The sequence below is a fragment of the Zea mays genome, chromosome 5, assembly GCF_902167145.1.
Source record: "Zea mays cultivar B73 chromosome 5, Zm-B73-REFERENCE-NAM-5.0, whole genome shotgun sequence".
In the NCBI taxonomy this organism is placed as follows: domain Eukaryota; kingdom Viridiplantae; phylum Streptophyta; class Magnoliopsida; order Poales; family Poaceae; genus Zea; species Zea mays.
Window position 1 is genome coordinate 179,303,047 of NC_050100.1, and position 10,537 is coordinate 179,313,583.

The following is a 10,537-nucleotide window of genomic DNA, read 5'->3' on the forward strand; positions in this document are numbered from 1 at the left end:
ATCTCTAAGATTGGGAATTGAAACATTACAAACATGTGAATCAACCTTAGCATTTAAGATAGCATTTTCATTTCAAAGGTTGTCAATCATCTCACGACAAGTGCTTAGCTCACTAGAAAATTTTTCACATTTCTCAATTTCAAGAGCATAAGCCTTCTTAACCTTAACATGTTTTTTGTTTTCTTTAATTAGACAATCCTCTTGGGAATCCAAAAGGTCATCCTTTTCATGAATAGCACTAACCAATTCATTCAATTTTTCCTTTTGAGCTATGTTAAGGTTGGCAAAAAGGGAACGCAAATTATCTTCCTCATCACTAGCATTGTCATCACTAGAGGATTCATATTTAGTGGAGGTTTTAGATTTAACCTTCTTTTTGCCGTCCTTTGCCATGAGGCACTTGTGGCCGACGTTGGGGAAGAGGAGTCCCTTGGTGACGGCGATGTTGGCGGCGTCCTCATCGTCGGAGGAGTCGCTAGAGCTTTCGTCGGAGTCCCACTCCCGACAAACATGGGCATCACCGCCCTTCTTCTTGTAGTATCTCTTCTTCTCCTTTCTTCTCCCCTTCTTGTCGTTGCCCCTGTCACTATCACTTGATAATGGACATTTAGCAATAAAGTGACCGGGCTTACCACACTTATAGCAAACCTTCTTGGAGCGGGACTTGTAGTCTTTCCCCCTCCTTTGCTTGAGGATTTGGCGGAAGCTCTTGATGACGAGCGCCATTTCCTCATTGTCGAGCTTGGAGGCGTCTATGGGTTGTCGACTTGGTGTAGACTCCTCCTTCTTCTCCTCCGTTGCCTTGAATGCAACGGGTTGGGCTTCGGATGTGGTGGCATCATCAAGCTCGTTGATCTTCCTCGAGCCTTCGATCATGCACTCAAAACTTACAAAATTCCCGATAACTTCCTCGGGGGTCATTTTAGTATATCTAGGATTACCACGAATTAATTGAACTTGAGTAGGGTTAAGGAAAATGAGTGATCTTAGAATAACCTTAACCACCTCGTGGTCATCCCACTTTACGCTCCCGAGGTTGCGCGCTTGGTTCACCAAGGTCTTGAGCCGATTGTACATGTGTTGTGGCTCCTCCCCTTTGCGAAGCCGGAACCGACCGAGCTCCCCCTCAATCGTTTCCCGCTTGGTGATCTTGGTGAGCTCATCACCTTCATGCGCGGTCTTGAGTAAATCCCAAATCTCCTTGGCGCTCTTCAACCCTTGTACTTTGTTATACTCCTCTCTACTTAGAGAGGCGAGGAGTATTGTTGTTGCTTGAGAGTTGAAGTGCTCGATTTGGGCCACCTCATCCTCATCATAGTTTTCATCCCCTACTGATGGTACCTGTGCACCAAACTCAACAACATCCCATATACTTTTGTGGAGCGAGGTTAGATGAAATCGCATTAAATCGCTCCACCTAGCGTAATCTTCACCATCAAAAGTTGGTGGTTTGCCTAATGGGACGGAAAGTAAAGGTGTATGTTTGGAAATGCGAGGGTAGCGTAGGGGGATCTTACTATACTTCTTGCGCTCTTGGCGCTTAGAAGCGACGGAGGGCGCATCGGAGTCGGAGGTCGATGTTGATGAAGTGTCGGTCTCGTAGTAGACCACCTTCCTCATCCTCTTGTGCTTGTCGCCTTTCCGATGCGGCTTGTGGGAAGAAGATTTTTCCTTCTTCTCTTTGTGGTGAGAAGAAGATTTCTTCTCCTTCCCTTTGTTGGAGGAGCTCTTCTTCTTCTCCCTCCTTTTGGTGCGGGACTCTTCCGATGAAGTGCTCCCGTGGCTTGTAGTGGGCTTTTCGCCGGTCTCCATCTCCTTCTTGGCGTGATCTCCCGACATCACTTCGAGCGGTTAGGCTCTAATGAAGCACCGGGTTCTGATACCAATTGATAGTCGCCTAGAGGGGGGGTGAATAGGGCGAAACTGAAATTTACAAATATAAACACAACTACAAGCCGGGTTAGCGTTAGAAATATAAACGAGTCCGAGAGAGAGGGCGCAAAAACAAATCCCAAGCGAATAAGCAAGTGAGACACGGATATTTGTTTTACCGAGGTTCGGTTCTTGCAAACCTACTCCCCGTTGAGGAGGCCACAAAGGCCGGGTCTCTTTCAACCCTTCCCTCTCTCAAACGGTCCCTCGGACCGAATGAGCTTCTCTTCTTAAATCAAAGCCGGGAACAAAACTTCCCCGCAAGGGCCACCACACAATTGGTGCCTCTTGCCTTGATTACAATGGAGTTGTGATCTCAAGAACAAGTGAGAAAGAAAAGAAGCAATCCAAGCGCAAGAGCTCAAATGAACACGGCAAATCACTCTCACTAGTCACTAGGGCTTTGTGTGGAATTGGAGAGGATTTGATCTCTTTTGTGTGTCTAGAATTGAATGCTAGAGCTCTTGTAGTAGTTGAGAAGTGGAAAACTTGGATACCATGAATGGTGGGGTGGTTGGGGTATTTATAGCCCCAACCACCAAACTTGACCGTTGGCTGAAGGCGTCTGCACGATGGCGCACCGGACAGTCCGGTGCACACCGGACAGTCCGGTGCCCCTGCCACGTCATCACTGCCGTTGGATTCTGACCGTTGGAGCTTCTGACTTGTGGGCCCGCCTGGGTGTCCGGTGCACACCGGACATGTACTGTTTGATGTCCGGTGCACCAGTATGGGCGTGCCTGACGTCTGCGCGCGCTGCGCGCGCATTAAATGCACCGCAGGGAGCCGTTGGCGCCGCAGGGAGCCGTTGCTTCGCTGGCACACCGGACAGTCCGGTGCACACCGGACAGTCTGGTGAATTTTAGCGGAGCGGCTGCCGCGCGAACCCGAGGCTGGCGAGTTCCGGAGACCGCGCTTCCTTGGAGCACCGGACATGTCCGGTGCACACCGGACAGTCCGGTGAATTATAGCGCGCCGGCTTCCGAGAATTCCCGAGGGCGAAGAGTTTGAGTCTGAGTCCCCTGGTGCACCGGACAGGTACTGTTCACTGTCCGGTGGCACACCGGACAGTCCGGTGCGCCAGACCAGGGGTGCCTTCGGTTGTCCCTTTGCTCCTTTATTGAATCCAAAACTTGGTCTTTTTATTGGCTGAGGGTGAACCTTTTACACCTGTATATTCTACTCACTTGGGCAAACTAGTTAGTCCAATTATTTGTGTTGGGCAATTCAACCACCAAAATTATTTAGGAACTAGGTGTAACCCTAATTCCCTTTCAGCGCGACAACTCTTGGGTTGTCGGTTGGTTGCGCCCAAGACATCCTGTCCCTGGTGGCCTTCGTTTCCGGGCAGTCCCTTGTTGGGTGCGCATAGTCTTCGCCGTGAAACAAGCAGTAAAATCTGTGCGCTGCTGTGCCCATCCTCGGCCCCGACCACGAGTTCCATTGCCGCGGCCCTAGGGGGGATAATCTTGGCGGCGAGGTGCCTCACCAGCGGGGTGCTGGTTGGCGATGTTATGCACCTGCTGCTGACTGCGGCCGTCCCGACCGGAGTCTGACTGTGAAGGTCTTGTCCACGTTCGGCTGGACTACGGAGGATCCTTGGGCTTCCTCTGGGACTCGACCTTGCGCTGGTGGAGCTCTTCAGATCTGGCATATTTTTCGAACAGCTGATACAGCTCCTGGAGGTTCTTGGGTGGATCCCTAATGCAGTGGCTGTAGAGGACGCCAGCCCGAAGGCCATTGATGGCGTAGTGAATGGTGATTTGGTCATTGACCAAAGGCAGTTGTGACTTGAGAGTCAAAAACTTGTGGTAGTACTCCCGCAGAGTTTCTCTCTCCAGTTGCTTGCAGAGTGACAGTTCGACCAAGGCATCGGTGTCTGGGCGGTACCCTTGGAAGTTGAGCAGAAATTTGTCCCGGAGACTTCTCCAGGAGTCGATAGACAGCGGGGGGCAACCTGGTGTACCAGGTTAGGGTCGGGCCTTCGAGGGCGATGATGAAGGACTTGGCCATCGTGGAGTCGTCCCCTTGGGACGATGCGACAGAGACCTGATAGCTCATGATGTACTGTGCTGGGTCGGTGCTGCCGTTGTACTTGGGGTAGGCCCCTGCCCTGAAATTGGCGGGCCATGGTGACACTTGCAGGTGTGGCGCTAGGGGACTCCGCTCATCGAGGTAGTTGACGCCTTGAAATGATGCGGCGTGTGGGATGACAGGTCCGCGCTGAGGAATGAGAAGGTCTTCGACTGGCGCGCGTTGTTGGAGGGGCGGCCCGTACTGCAGATCATGTTGGCCTTCGCGCTGCATGAGCGCAATTTCTTGTTTGAGCTCCTGGGCCCTCTGCTCCTCGTCACATATCATCTGGCGCACCTTGGCCTGCGTGGAGACACGTTGGCGCTTGGCCTCGAGGATCTCTTTCTGCTTCTGGAGGTTGCGGTTCTTGATGCACAGGGCTCGCAGCTGTAGCTGTTCCTCTGCTGAAACACCGATGACTTCACCGTCCTCAGTGGCGTCCTCGCCCTCTAGTGGAGCGAAGCCTGGGGGTTGTTGTGGTTGTCCTCCGGAGCTACAGGTGCGGAGGGTGCCTTCGGGTGTAGGTTGCTCATTGCGTTGTCTCTTGCTGAGCGCGTCTTCTTCGCAGGCTTCTTGATGGGTTGTGTCTGCAGGGGCCTTGCCCTTTTTCTCGGCCAGCAATGCTGCCTTCGCTGCCTCGTCAACAGATGGGGCTGCCTTCAAGCTAGCTCTCTTGGGTGCCATCACGGGTGGTTTTTTCGTAGCACGAACGGTGGGCGCCAAATATTGGAACTCACTCTCCTGGGCAAGTTGATCCAACGGGAGAGTGAAAACGACGTAAACAAGGTTTTAGCTCGAGATGGCGATAGCTCTGTTAATCTAGCCTCTCAAGGGCACTGTACGGGGGTATTTATAGGTGCCTGAGTGCCCAACGCCTCAATGTATGGACGCATGTACTCTCAGGCACCTGGACTATCCCCGGAATATTCCCATAAAGGAGGGTTACAGACTGTCATTACAGAAAAGCTATTACAAAACGGGCCCGTAACACACTTCTCCGTGCGGGGCCCGTTACAATGGGCTGAATCCCACGTGGGCCCCCAGGTCGATTGAGGACGTGGGACGGGGCGACGTCGTCGTAGGCCTTCGTCTTGTAGTGTGGAAGACGAAGGGTGGACCTCGTCGGTTCTTCTGCTTCCATTGGCGCAGCGAGATAACGCGAAGGCTGGAGCGAAGGGTAGCGTCTTCGCCTTCGCCCCAACACCCGGTTTTGGAAGGTAAACCGAATGCGAACCATGTACGTGCCAGGATCAGAACTTACGTACACAGCGATTACATATTTGGACATCATCACACAATGCTTGAATTAAATAGCGGAAAGGTATTTTATTACATCAAGATGTCCAAGACATCCACAGAGCCTATTACATAACCATAGTGTTTAACAATAACATCAAAGTGTGGAGTATCGAAACGTAGAATGTAAGCCTACATAGGCAGCTAACTGGGGGTTTGCCGCTAAGATAAACTAGAACTCATCGTACTCCTGGAACTCCTCGAAGGCATCCATGTTGCCAGCTTCACCTCCTGAGCACTGAGAACAATGGGGACAACCTGAGGTGGGGTGGTTTGTAAAGCAAGGGTGAGTACACTTCAACGTACTCAGCAAATGTCCCGTTTGGCTAAAGTGGACTAGCTATATATGTGGAGTTAAGGTTAAGCAGTTGCTTTTAGTTGGTCAAGTTTTATTATTATAAGTAGAGCCAAATTTTAGTAATAACACAGTTATTACCCAGAGGCACTCCCTCCAAGAGGAAATACCAGAGATCAGGATTATAATCACCATTGTTAATCATCGTCATAAAAGTAACCATTGTTCTTCTAATCGAAGAGGATCCCAAGGCTGCTCATAACCGTGAGCACGGCTGATATACCAGTTTCTAACACTCTGCAGAGGTCGCACACTTTACCCACAAGCCGTGATTCCCATTCTGCCCGGGGTTCTAGCCTTCCCATTGATCACTACCAAGGTGACCTAGCAGGGTCTCACTACGTAGCCTTTACAAAGATTTCCCAGAGGTCATAGCCGCCCGTTAGGTTTCTCTAGTTTGATAAACACAATACATCTCCCTAAACGAAGGGTGACTAACAAAACCAAATCAAAGAACCTCTGCAACCAACCTCGGCAGAGCAAGTACTGTGCCCAGACCCCATTGACGGCCCTATGGTGAAGCCAACTACTCCTCTGGTTCCTCTAATTAATCAGCTAAGGGCGTCCCATTCCACCCTCATGGTTGCACTGTTATCCCGGGTTGTCACTCCCCAAACAGGTCCTTACGGAGAGGCACTCAAGAAAGAGCCTGAGCCCCCTAAAGTATCATAAGAACCTCATCAGGATAACATCATCGTATCATAAAAGATCACATCATGTTCATTGATTAAGTTAAAGCAATAGCAGAAGCTAACCATGATTAACTCAAAAAGGTAAACAAGGGTAGGGGAAATACAAACTAGTCAATCCTTAGGTTTCAATAAAGTAATGCGGAACAGTGAATTATAAAGTAAAGTAGGACATGATAGGTCTGAGGACACTTGCCTTCACCAGGTTGTTACTCACAGGGATCTTTGGCAACACACTCAGGAACCACAAGCTGCTCGTCGTCTAAGTAAAGCGAGCATACATTCAATACATTTGGAAGGTAAAAATAAACATCACATCACACATGTACAAATATTGGCACACAACTCAAGAAGGTACAATATTAAGTACAGAGGAATGAGGTCAAGTTATAAAAATGGACTAATCCTAATTGGGGAATTGATTACTCTCTAAATGTTTAGAACATAGCTCAAAAAGGTTAAGTAGTGATTAAAACAAATGAAAGCTAGAATTATAAGATAAACTACTCTCATTTAGAAATTTGATATTCTTTTAAGTATTATCCTTAATTACATTCCTAATTCTATTTATGTCATTAAGGCCTAGAGGTTGAGCCAAAAATAAATCCAAGTAATGCATAACACAAATCTCACAAGATTGAATATACCTTATTCCTAGGGTTCTCCTTTTATTTATTTCATTAAATAAATAAATCAACATATACTTTAATTCTATGTTCTAAGTGTAAAAATTAAAGTGTATAGATTACAGTTGGTCATATTTTATTTGAACAGAGAATAATTTGGTGAACATTTTGCAATTTGAACCACTAAATTTGGAGTTCATATAAAAGAGATATGAAATAAACAAGTTTTGAGGTTTGAAATATGAAATTAGGGCTAAATCTATGATTAAATAAAAGTCCAGAGGTCTAATTAAAACAAACTAGGGACCTACACGCTAAAACAGAGGACGGCGGGTTGATTTCCTAAAACCAGGGGGTTTCTTAAGCAAAACAACCACGTGAAGGGGTATCGGGTGAATCTAACTGTTGGATCAGAAACCGACAGCCGAGATTAGATCTGCGGCCGAGGGCGCGCGCGCAGGCGGGCGAGCACTGACAAGCGGAACAGGGAGTGTCAGCGACAGAGGGGGAGAGCGGACTGACCGAGCGGGTCCAGCGCCAGAGGGGAAACGGACGGCTACAGGGGTCCGAGGGGGTCTGAGTCATTCGATCAAGATCGGACAGGGGGGGTCCGAGGGGGTCCGAGCCATTCGATCAAGATCGGACGGGGGAAATCAGACCAGGAAGGATGAGCGGCTGCGGGTGACGCTGACAGGTGGGTTAGGGCGTCAGGTGCGCGTGCACGAAGCGGTACCCGCGGTCCAAGCCGTTCGATCAAGATCAGACGGGAGGGGTCAGACTGGGGAAACAGACGGCTGCGGGCGGCGCCGCTCCTCTCCGCGGCGGTGAGGTCACCAGAGTTGAGGCGGGAGCAAGCTAGGGTGGCTCCGGGGTCGCCGGAGTTGGGCTGAGAGGGAGAGGGCGCCACGACAAACTCGATGGCGGGGAAGAGGCCACGAATCCACGAGCAGAGAGGGGAGAACGGCGGTGGGAAGACCTCGGGCGGGCTGGAGCAACTCCGGTGAGCGATTCCGGCCACGGGGAGGGGACTTAAGGCGCGCTAAGGCCTGGGCTGGCTTCAGCAGAGGCAGATGCACCTTAGGGACTAATATCGGGGAACTAGACCGGACTAAATCGGCCGGCCACCACGCGAGCACGGCGGACCGCCGCGGTCGAGCACCGGTGAAGGCGAAATTGGACGAACACAGGGCACAATAAGGGAAATTGGGCACGGGGACGGGTGTCTCACCTCGGGGCGGAGCTCGGGGAGGCTTGACGCGGTCTCCGGCGAGCTGGATGACCGGGAACGCGGGCGCGGGTCTCCGACGACGGCTGGCGGCGTGGGCAGAGCGCGAGAGAGGGTGAAGCTGAGTGAAATGAGGCGAGGGGCGAGTGCGGGGCACTGGTGGGGCTCTAAAAAGGGAGCTGGGCGCGTGGGCGGGCGTCGTGGCCGAGAAACCCGGTGACGTGCGCGAGTGCGCACGCGCCGGTCCACGGCGGGCGCGAGGAAGGCAGATCTGAGAGGGAGGGTCCACGGCGCAGAGAGAGAAAAGGGGGCACGCGAGGGCAACAGCTCGGCACTGGCGAACCGGGCCCGCGAAACAGAGAGAGAGAGGGAGAGCGAGCGGGCGAAGGAAACTAGCGCCGACCGGTCGGCCCCACTGAGCAGAGAGCGAGAGAGGGAGGGCGCGCGAGAGGGAGAACTGCCGTTGACAGGCGGGGTCCGCTTGTCAGGCGGCACGGGCGCGCGGGCGCGCAGCCTGGCTGTGCTTAGTGGGCCGATTGGGCTGCTTTCTCCTTTTCTTTTTCTCTGGATTTTCTAATTCCTTTTCTATTTCTTTTTCTATAGGGTTTTCAAATCCAAATTCAAACTAGGTTTCAAATTCAAATAAATTCAAACTTGTGCAACACTTCAAACGATATTTTAAGCTCAGCATGATGCAACATGACATGACTCATAAGGTTTTGACAAAAATAAATAATTAACCTCCACTAGCTTAGGCTATCTTTAATCAAAAAGGAAGAAGAGAGAAAGAATCTAGAGAGAGAGAAAGCCTAGAGTGAGAAAAAGAAGAGTAACACATGATTTTGGGTGATAATTAGAAAGAAATTTTATACCCCTAAAATCAGGGTGTTACAGACGTCCTCGTCGGTCAACCCCAAGCCAGGAACATTTCCTCTTAGCCACGTCTATGTATCTAGTGTGTCATATGCCATGTCATGTGACCACTCTAGGCCCACATCATCATGTGTCATATGTTCGAACCACTAGCCCACACATGCCTGTGAAACCGGAAGGATCGGTTCTACTTCAATTTATAACACCCCGTCCACTCTCGGACCCGTGGTACTTACTCCTGTCAGCCCTCTAGGATCATAGACTATCCCCACAAATCAATACGAGTCTTTTATGTGCTCTTTGTCCTTAATCATGTGCATCCGAGAAGATTTTCCGGTCGATCACCCATCCCAAGATTGTTCTGGGTCAAGCACGTTTAACCTCGATGTTTTTTTGAGATAAGCTTTTGAAAAAATATGCACATTGTTGGTATGAATATTCTATCAATTCTATTAAGCCTTAGACCATTATATAAACCTACCCATGCCAGGATATCACAAAGGAGACGGTAGAAGCCATGTTTTTTGTGCTATGACTCGCAACAAAACGACTCCAGCTCTTGGAAGATTCTCGACGAGAAGCCGTTTTTTTACTGTTTGGTAGGATTTTGTGATGAGTTCGAGCTAGACCTGTCTTTTTTTTATTATGGAAACAAGAGTTCCGGCTTTAGCATACAAATGCGTACAGCCATTACATAACGATTATTGCACCATAGAGCAGTTGCTTGAATAATTAAACTAACTCAAAGAAAACAAAATGCTATGACTATAGAAAATACTAGCCATCTTTAATTCTTGCATTCGAGCGCCATCCATGCATTGCAAAAACATTCATCGCCACCACCTCCAAAGCTCGACAGGCATCGAGAATTTGTTGGTGCTTTTCCTCCTTCTGTAGAAGTCTCCAGAATCTGAACCAATGAGTAACCCTGAAAATAACCTGCACAATTGATAGTATTGGTTTATGATTAAACACCACATCATTTCGATAGAGCCAGATGGACCAAAATAAAGCTGATATTCCAGTCAGTAATAATTTTTTGTATGCCAGAGCATTATTAGATTCCCAAGACCCGATAATATGATTAATGCTAATGGACATGTCTATTTTTAAAGCAAAGAGCCGAACCAAAAGGCCCTTAGGTTCTAGAGAGATAAAAAAAACTAAATACTTGTTTGAACATCTGAACGATGGTTTCCTCAAGGTAGAATATGCAACTTCTTCGTCGTTTTGCCAATTCAAGTGTTTCCCATACATCTCCATAAAATTAAGCTAAACATGTCCCGATCGGATGCTCACAGCATGCAAAACATGTCACATTGTCACGTCAATACACCAAACTTGTGCAACATAATAAAGTGTTAGTACTGAGTTTACACTCATCATAGATATTTTGTTGCCGTATATCTCCTTATATTTAAAAAACAATAAGTGCATATGCAAGGGGTGGTAATGGATCCAAATTTTC